This window comes from Dipodomys ordii, unplaced genomic scaffold, assembly GCF_000151885.1.
Source record: "Dipodomys ordii isolate 6190 unplaced genomic scaffold, Dord_2.0 Scaffold95, whole genome shotgun sequence".
NCBI lineage: Eukaryota > Metazoa > Chordata > Mammalia > Rodentia > Heteromyidae > Dipodomys > Dipodomys ordii.
In genome coordinates, this window is record NW_012267311.1 from 6,319,956 (window position 1) to 6,328,996 (window position 9,041).

A 9,041-nucleotide genomic window follows, 5' to 3' on the forward strand; every position below is an offset into this window, starting at 1 on the left:
GTTGGTGGAGAGGAGGAAGGTAATGAGGCGCTGGGATCACATTCACACTTATTTCTGATAATTGGTCACCCTTCCCAAGAGCAGGTGGGTCCTGATGCAGTAATTGGCAAGGGACAGGCCACACACCTGGGGACTGGAAAAGTGTTAATTGTACTCCCTCTTCCCCCATTCCCATGAACATCCCTATTCAGAAAGAAACCCAGAAAACGTCCAAGTACCCAAGGAGGACAGGCAAATACTACAGTGGGCAAGGTTTGACGACTGTTTGTGAGAACTTAATAAAGATAGGACTTAGAAACCATGGCTAAGAGACCCCACAGCTGTGTTTTGACCAGAACAGGCTTTTTGTCAACTAAGAATATAGCTACTCCTGCTTGCCTTCAAGGTCCATTTTCTTGGAATATCTTCTTCCATCTTTTCTCTTTCAGCTTGTTTGTCTTTTCCAGTGAGCTGTGTTTCTTATCAGCAATAAGCAGTTGGGTCTTCTTTATTTTTTTATTTTTTATTTTTTTTTTTCAGGTAAGGGGTAGGCTTATTCATCATTCTGGCTGGCATCAGGCCATGTTGGTCCTCCATGCAGTGGGGAAAGGCCTGGGAAAGAGAGCTGGAGAGCTGGGAAAGAGAGAAAAGAGCTAGAAAAGAGAGAAAGGAGCTAGAAAAGAGAGCATCTGGGAAAGAGGTGGGAAAGAGCAAGCTAGGAAAGAGAAGAGAGCTGGGAAAGAGAAGAGAAGGAAAGAGCTGAGAAAGAGCTAGAAAAGAGCAGAGAGAGAGCTAGAAAAGAGAAGGGAGCTTCTTTATTTTTTAATCCAATGCACTAGTCTGCGTTTTTTTCATTGGAAAAGCGAGAACATTAATATTCAGAGTTACTTTCGGAAGGCATGTACTAAGTCCTATCATTTAAGGTTTTGTTTTATTTGTGTGAGAGGGGAGCAGGGGGTCCTGGGTTTTGAATACAGAACATGGACACTGTCCTTGAGATTTTGTGTTTAAGTTTAGTGCTGTACCACTTGAGCCACAGCTCCAATTCTGTTAATTGTAAATAAGGATCTTATGGACTTTTCTGCCTGGGCTGGCTTTGAACCATGATCTTTAGATCTCAGCCTCCTGAGTAGGATTATAGACATGAGCCACCAGTGCCCAGTTGTTTTGTAATGTTCCTAATTCTAATTTGCTTATCTATGCACCCTGTGGGCAGGTATAGCTCAGAGGGTTCCTGCAGTCTTTTCCAGTGAACACAAACCACTCCTTCACTTTGGTGCCTGGCACCCGGGTCAGCAGTGTAGGCTCCCTACCATTGATTTCCGCCTTGGACAGTTCTTCTCACATAACACTCCAATATGTCTTATTTATGGGAAAGTCAACATTTTTCAGGCTGACCCATTCTGTACTGGGAACAAATGGGTACTCTTTAATGATAATCAACCTTGCAGACTGTAAATCATGCTCCCTTTAGAGGATGTGAGGGCCTCGGTCTGTAGGGGGTAGAAAAACCACTGGGAGGCTCAGGATATATTCCAGCAGAGAGGAACTGGGCCCTGTTGCTCTGTCCTTCAGAGGAATATCAGTCATGTCTCCTTAGGAGCAGCAGGCCTGCCTCTGCCACCATGGGACTCAGTTTGAGTAGATTAATATGCATGTGTATGCACACACAGCACCCAAGAGGCTGGGACCATCCTAGAGAAAGGACCTGGGGAGGGAATTCTCTTTGTTAAGGGCCTGGGGCTCTGCTTGCCACCCAATCATTGAAGCCAGAGTCCTGGGAGATCATTGTTTCAGTCTTCTCCTGTCCTTCACACTCACTCCCAAACACAGGCCATGCCTTCTGCCTCCAGTGATTTTGTCACTTCCTAGTTCTGCTTAGCTCAAGCCTCTTCAGTGCACCAGGACCTCCACATCAGGTTTCTTACGGATGTCCCTGGCCTGGGTTTATCACTTCTATCATTTCCCAGCTTGTAGATGGAATGATCTTTGTGAAATTTAACTCTAACCCACTGTAACCTTGTTTAAAATCCTTTTGTGGTTTTCCAACCCTGAGCATGTCATGCGAGGTCTCCACATCCTGGCTTCTACCTCTGATCATTCTCAGGGCCTATGTCCATCCATGGAGCTCTCCAAACATACTCGACCACCTGATGCCACCTGGAATAGTCTTCTTGTCAGAAGGCCAAATCCTACTCATTCTTCAAGAGCCACTTTTTTTTTTTTTTTTGGTGGTTATGGGGCTTGAACTGGGCACTGTCCCTGTGTTCTTTTTACTGAAGGCTAGCACTCTACCCCTCTGAGCCACAGCACCACTTCTGGTTTTCTAGTGGCTAATTGGAGATAAGAGTCTTGTGGACTTTCCTGCCTGGGCTGACTTTGAAATCTCAAATCTCAGCTTTCTGATTGGCTAGGATTACAGAAATGAGTCACCATGCTTGGTGGCAAGAACGCTCTTGATAGCTTCTTCAAATCTTCTTAAAGAAAATCACTCCCTTGTTCTTCTTCTTTTTTTAATTTGCTTACATTAGTTATTCAGAGAGAAAGATGTCAGTGTTATGTTTCCACACAGATTTACAATATATTCCAATCAATGTCACCCCCTCTTTTTCTCATTTTCCCCCACCCCTTTTCTCACTCCCTAGTACTTTTATTGAAATAAAATGATCAAAGTTTTGGGACTCTCATATCTCTAATAGACAAAAATAATGCGACTTCCCTAAGATATCCATACTTAAATCTCTGAAATCTGTGAAGATGTTCTTTTACATGGCATATTAGTCTGAAAGTTGCTATAACAATATACCTGAGTTTGGATAGTATCTGAAGAACAAAAGGGTTATATCTTTGGAGGCTCCAGGGCAGGACACTGGTATCAGCTTGGCTTTGGTAAGTGACTCCTGGAAGGTGGCATCACAATGATAGGGAACTTACACAGGAAGAAGAGATCACATGGCCAAGTCAGGAAACCTGGGAGATTGAGGAGGGGCCAGCCTTGTTCTTTTATAACAACCTTCCCTGTAGACCTAACCAGCCTGAATGGTGAGAGCCCCCGAAAAACTACCCTAAGCTCTTCTGAGGCGGTGTCCCAAGTGCTCTCCTACTAAGCCACAAACTCTTAATGTTTCTACCACCCACCTCTCAGCATGGCTGCTCTGGAGACTGAGTTACAACTCATAAACCTTTGGAGGATAAACCATATCTAAGCCACAAGAGAGATTTTTCAAGTATGCTTAAGGATTTTGTTGTGATGGAGAGATTATTCTGGATTGTCTGGATGGACCCAATTATTCACATGGGTTCTTTTTTTGGGGCGCCGGTCATGAGGCTTGAACTCTGGGCCTGGGCACTGTCCCTCAGCTCTTCAGCTCAAGGCTAGCACCCTACCACTTGAGCTACAGTGCCTCTTCCAGCTTGTCTTCTGCTTATGTGGTGCTGAGGAATCAAACCCAGGGCCTCTTGCATGTAAGGCAAGCACTCTACCACTGAGCCACCTTCCCAGCCCTCACATGGGTTCTTATAGTATCAAAGTATGAAAGACTGAGAAAGAAATGTGATGCTCAGAGCAGGAGTGGAGTATGGGAGGGCCATGGGCCAAGGAACCCCTTGAAGGGAAAGGCAAGTAAATAAATTCCCTCCTGTAGTCTCCAGAAAGGGTCATCATCCTGCTAACACCTTGATTTTAGTTCAGCAAGACCCATGTTGGACTTGTGATCTACAGTGCCATAAGATAACACATGTGTATAATTTTAAGTCACTAAGTTTGTGGTGATTGTTACCCTGTCATGTGGGGGTGAGGTTGGGGGGGATTGTTCCTGAGTCTGAGAGTCCCTGAGGAAGACAGCACTGGGGTGAATCCATCTTGGTCTCTATTCTAGGTATAAGGTCAGCTACAGAGACAACACACAGGAAATACTGTGAATGACTGGATGAGTGAAAGAAGGAGACCAGGCCCTTCCTTCACCTGGTGCCCACAGACCCACTGTGTATATCCAGCCTTCCAGGCTCCCTGGGCTGAAAGGAAATGGAATTGATTTCATTTCACATACAGAAAGCATGGTTCCCTATGTTACTAACATTACCCTCTCCTCCCACTTTATTCATAACTATCAGTTATGTGGTCTCAGAGACAACCTTCCTGGGTCTCTGAGCATTCTACCCTACCTTACATCCAGAAACTCTCAGGCCAGTGGGAACAGCCAGGCTATAGGAGGTCTTACAATTGCTCTGTCTCACTTCTCACTTCCAATGAGGAAACAGCCTGAGAGAAAGGGACCAAGGAGTCAGACTGGCAGTGAGAAGCCAAGATGAGAAGCTGAGGTACAAGGAAGCTGAATCGCATGCACACGATCAGCAGTAAATAGTACTGATATGAGCCCATTGAGCTCAAGTTTCCCTTCTAGTTTCTGCAGTATACTGACAGATGGGGAAACTGAGGCCCAAAGAGGGTCTCAAGGGTGATGGCTGAACAGAAAGTAGACAATGGGTGAAATTCCAAGTCAGAGACCTCCAAACCTACAGGGGAGAAAGTGACCGAGCTGAAAGGGAGTCTTGGGAGGGAGTTTGCTTTCTTCAATTAGGCCGTTTGCTTTTCTGACCAGAGGATAATTTAACTAATGGCACCAGTTTTCTGACATTATCGATCAGCCAAGATTAAATATGTTTGTCACAGTCAAGTGAACTAATCACTTTATTGTATTTCAAATACTAATTTCATCAGATAGATGTTGGAGGGGGGTGGGTGGTGACCCGAGGGAGGTGTGGGGAGATGGGAACAGGCCTGGACCCGGTACAGTGAGAAGGGGGTGGCGGTAACAGTACAATCGATGGAGCCCGCCCTATCTGCCTGGAGGTTTCTGGAAACCTGAGGCTGTGCTGCTCAGCGGGAGGAATCTGCCTTTTCTCTCCCCTCCAGGCTCACATGAAATTTTTCTTCTCAAGAGACGTAATTTCTCAAGCATTATTGGAAAATGGTAGATGTTCCCAAATAGCTATCCTAAATCAGCCCTCAGCCACTCTGACTCCTTGAGATGCAAATGCTGCCTCTGAGCCGTTAGCCATGCCAGGAACCACCGACTCACTGCAAAACCTGAAAATGAGCTCATCTGTCTTTCAGGTTTGCAATGGCTCTGCCATTACCACAGCTCAGCATATTGGACATGGAGACCCCAGGCTTATTAAATCACCTCTGGCCCTGGTACAACAAAGCCAACTTCCCTCCTTGAAAGAGAGGGTGAGTCTTTAAACATGTGCACAGAGGCATACATGCACAGGAACATACAAACACATTCACGGGTACACATATAACACAAATGTGTACAACACCCCCCCAAAACATGCACCCATGTCGTGCATGCATATGTTTATAGATAGATAACACTCAAGGACCCAATCATGCACATACCTGCATGTTCATGCAAGCACACACTCACCTACAAGATACAGATTCCTAAACACAAATGTAGTTTGTATCATAGCATACAGAAATTCCTGAGAGTACTTCACCGAATGACTCTCAGTTTTTCTAAGGCTGGACACAAACCTGACCACAAATATCTTCCCACTTTACACTAAGCCCACACCATTCATCTTGCAGCTAAAGAAAGTCAGGAGTCTCTCCTCCACACTGAGGTTTCTGGGGCTCAGCCCTGTGAGGATGAAACACCAGAAGGACTGATTCCCAGCAGAGCTTCAGGTTCAATGCATCAGATCAGTGTCCTTTTGGGAACATATTACAGTGGGTGCAGCTCCAAGCTGCCCACAGAGACCTGAGGCAATTGCATGGTCTGTATGTAGAGCTTACAGCTTCCCCATCTCAGATGGCCCTGCAACACTGGATGCACGTAGGGCTTTGAACATTACCAGCCCTATTTTAAAGATAGAGAAAAAGGGATGCCCAGAGAAGAGACTTGCTGGAGACATCCAGAGCAACAGCAACAAACTAGAGCTGGAGATAGAACTTCCTGACTCCCGAAGTTCTGCACTAGCTCTGGGTGAACTCTGGCCAATCCCCAGTGGAGCTTCTGGAGCTCTGCACCATTCCTTGTTCTTCCTGAAGTCTCACTCTCAAGACTGTGTTTCCTGGCCACGGCTGTGCCCTCGAGCAGAAATCCCCCAATATACTGCAATCCACTCCTTGCAGAGATCCCAGGTTTGTATAGTGGGTAGTAGGTTGAGTAGGCCAACACCCTTGTCCTCATCAGGCAGGCTCTAATTTTAGAAGTGTGTGTGTGTGTGTGTGTGTGTATGTGTGTGTGAGTGAGGGGGGGGAGAGAGAGAGAGAGAGAGAGATGGAATCTGTAAGTTCAAGAGCCTTCCTAGGGAGTTTGTTCAGAATCCAGAAGACGACTCATCCAGCTCTAGGAATCCTAGCAGGCAAAAGAAGAGGAAAAACCCAGTGGCATCTCCCCAGGGAAACGCTGAAAGTCAGAGCAGCAGCAAACAGTTTTGCTGAGCATTTCAAACCTTTGAGCATCATTAAAACCCAGAGAGCCGTGTGTGGAACGTGTAACCTGGCCTCTTAGTCTCTTTTCATGCTATGTAATTCCAGATGTTTTAGCTCCTGAAAGGAACTGTTTTTCTACATGATAGAGTACCCAATTTGCCAAAAAAATTCCAGTCCCCTTCCTGAGCAAGCAAAATGTTGGTACTGTGCCAACCTCCAAGGTGTTAAAAGCCAGACCTAGGAAATGCTTAGGTTTGGGGGGACCTGACAGACTTGGAATCAGAAGGTCTCAACTTGATGTGCCCTACTTTTATTCAGTCAGTGGTCTCAGGCCCTGCAGAATTCTAGGCAAAGCTGGTATTGGATGTCCAGATGCATGCCCTTTGAGCAAGGAAGACTCAAGTCCAACAGTATCCACAAAGATACCTGAGCCAGGGCTAGACCAGGGGGAAACACCTGACTGACCAGTTATCATGTCCAAAATATCTCTTCATCAGACCTCAGGGGAAAAAGCACTTCCTTTACTTAATTTTCAGGAGTCTCCAGCTGGTGACCTTCTGGAAGCCACTACCACTTCCCCTACAGACACTTTTCCTTCAGCCTACTCCTTAAGGGCCAGTGTTCTTGGAATAATTGTTTCTGTCTATCAATTCATCCATCCATCATTTATCTGTCATCTATCTACTCCCTGAGTCATCATGGCCACCCCCATGTCTTTTACCACTCCACTTATGTACTGATGAGACTCTATAGCAATGGACTTACCTGTCTACCTGCCTACAACTTTCCCACCTGATGCCCTGCAGAGATCTTTCTCACTTAGAGGGAAGCAGGCTGTGTGTGATAAATTGACCGACTCACTCCCCCGTGGCAGAGCTGAAGACTCTGTGCTTCTTTGTTTTGGATTTTTGTTTTTCTTCTGGTTGCATGAAGGCAGCTGTAGTGCCAGCTATCTCATCTACATTTTAGAAAAGGAAAAAAAGATAAGAGAAAAGCAAAAAACAAAAACAGAAATCTCCAATGACTTCTAAAGAGGCCTCCAAGGGACTCTACTCAACAGCTTCCCCTTTTATCTCCATGGCAACCCTTAACCTATAGGGTGGCAGGATTTCCTGTGTGCATAGTTTCAGTGGAGGGACCAGAGGAGACACTCTCCCTAGACACGTCAGATCTCTTCCCTGGCTGCTTTGGGCTTCTCCCCCATCCCAGCCTTCACTCCCATTTTTCTGCTAGGTCCCCACCTACAACCAGAGTGACCTTGGCAACACAAGATTCCCATCATGAAACTCCATGAGGATCTGATTGTCTTCACCAGCACCTTCACTAGAGGTCATTTCCTAGATGCCTCTAGCTATTGTTCACCACCTGTAAGGTATTCAAGGCCGTGAATTCTGGAGAACCTGAAGGTTGTTTCTTTGCTGCAATGTTCCTGATGGGTTTCAGAAAAGTGCAGCCATCCTTGAGGGGGAAAGGGTGGTTGACTGATAACAAGATTTAACAAACAGCTTTGGCCTGCCCAGATAATGAATAGAAGACCAGCTTCTCTGGCTCACTGATTTATATTGTTATGTTTCTTCCACAGGCTGAAGTGGGAGCGTCCCGCCTTCCATGTTTGCTGTGGCCAGGAAATTGCATTTTTCATGAACCATGGGAATTGCTGGGGAAAAAAAAAAGCAACACTTTTATTTGTTAAGAATTGAACCTGGCTATTTCTTCCTATCAGGGCTGAGTCCTACTGTTATGCACAACTTCTTATCCAAAGAGACACCATGCAGAATAAATCAGGACCAAGACTCGGGGCGACAGCCGCAGTCTGGCAGGGCCCTGGGGTCTGGAGGCTAATCGGGTCTCTTTGCGGGGAGGAATGGCTGCCAGCTGGGCTGGGAGGAGAGGTGAGGGGAAGACTTTGAAAAATGAGTGGAAAAATTGTGTCCCTTCATAAAACCGATGTCAGTGGGTGACTCATAAAGCATCTGGGGCCGGGAGAGCTGGAAGTCCCTCATGATAGGGGAGCGGAGGGCTTCCTAGCCAGAGGGTTGTGGAGAAGTTTTACAGGGGTCCACGAACCCGTGAACCGGGATGTAAATTTGTCTGTGCATATATGCATTTCCCTAGGGTTGCAGTTCAGAGCTCTCATTAATTCCCTCCACAGTCCACAACTGCAGGTCTGGTTCAACTCTCTGTTCATGAACAGGAAAGGACTGTAGAAGCCCCTGAGAGAGAAGGGACTAGCTATATTTCCTAGTGAGAATGAGGCAGAACTGCAGTTGGATTTAGGAGTCAGGTGCCAGCCTAGCCTGGCCAGATCTTAGCTATGTGACCTTGGGCTGGCTACCTCCCTTGAGTGTTTTACCACAGATGCATTTTAAGGAGTCATCAAGGGGGTCACACACAAAAAGAATCAATGAACACCAGCTCCTACTACATTAAGTATCTACTATAATAAATATTCTCTGAATCATCATTCAGCACACAAGTACTGAGTGTCTCACATCAGACCCTGGGCCTGAAGATGAAGAGGCATATTCTTGCTCTCTGGGTTGGAGGTTCAGCAAGAGACAATAAAGAAAACAGACCATTGTCATTGCCGTCCCAGTGACTTATTCCATGTTGTGAC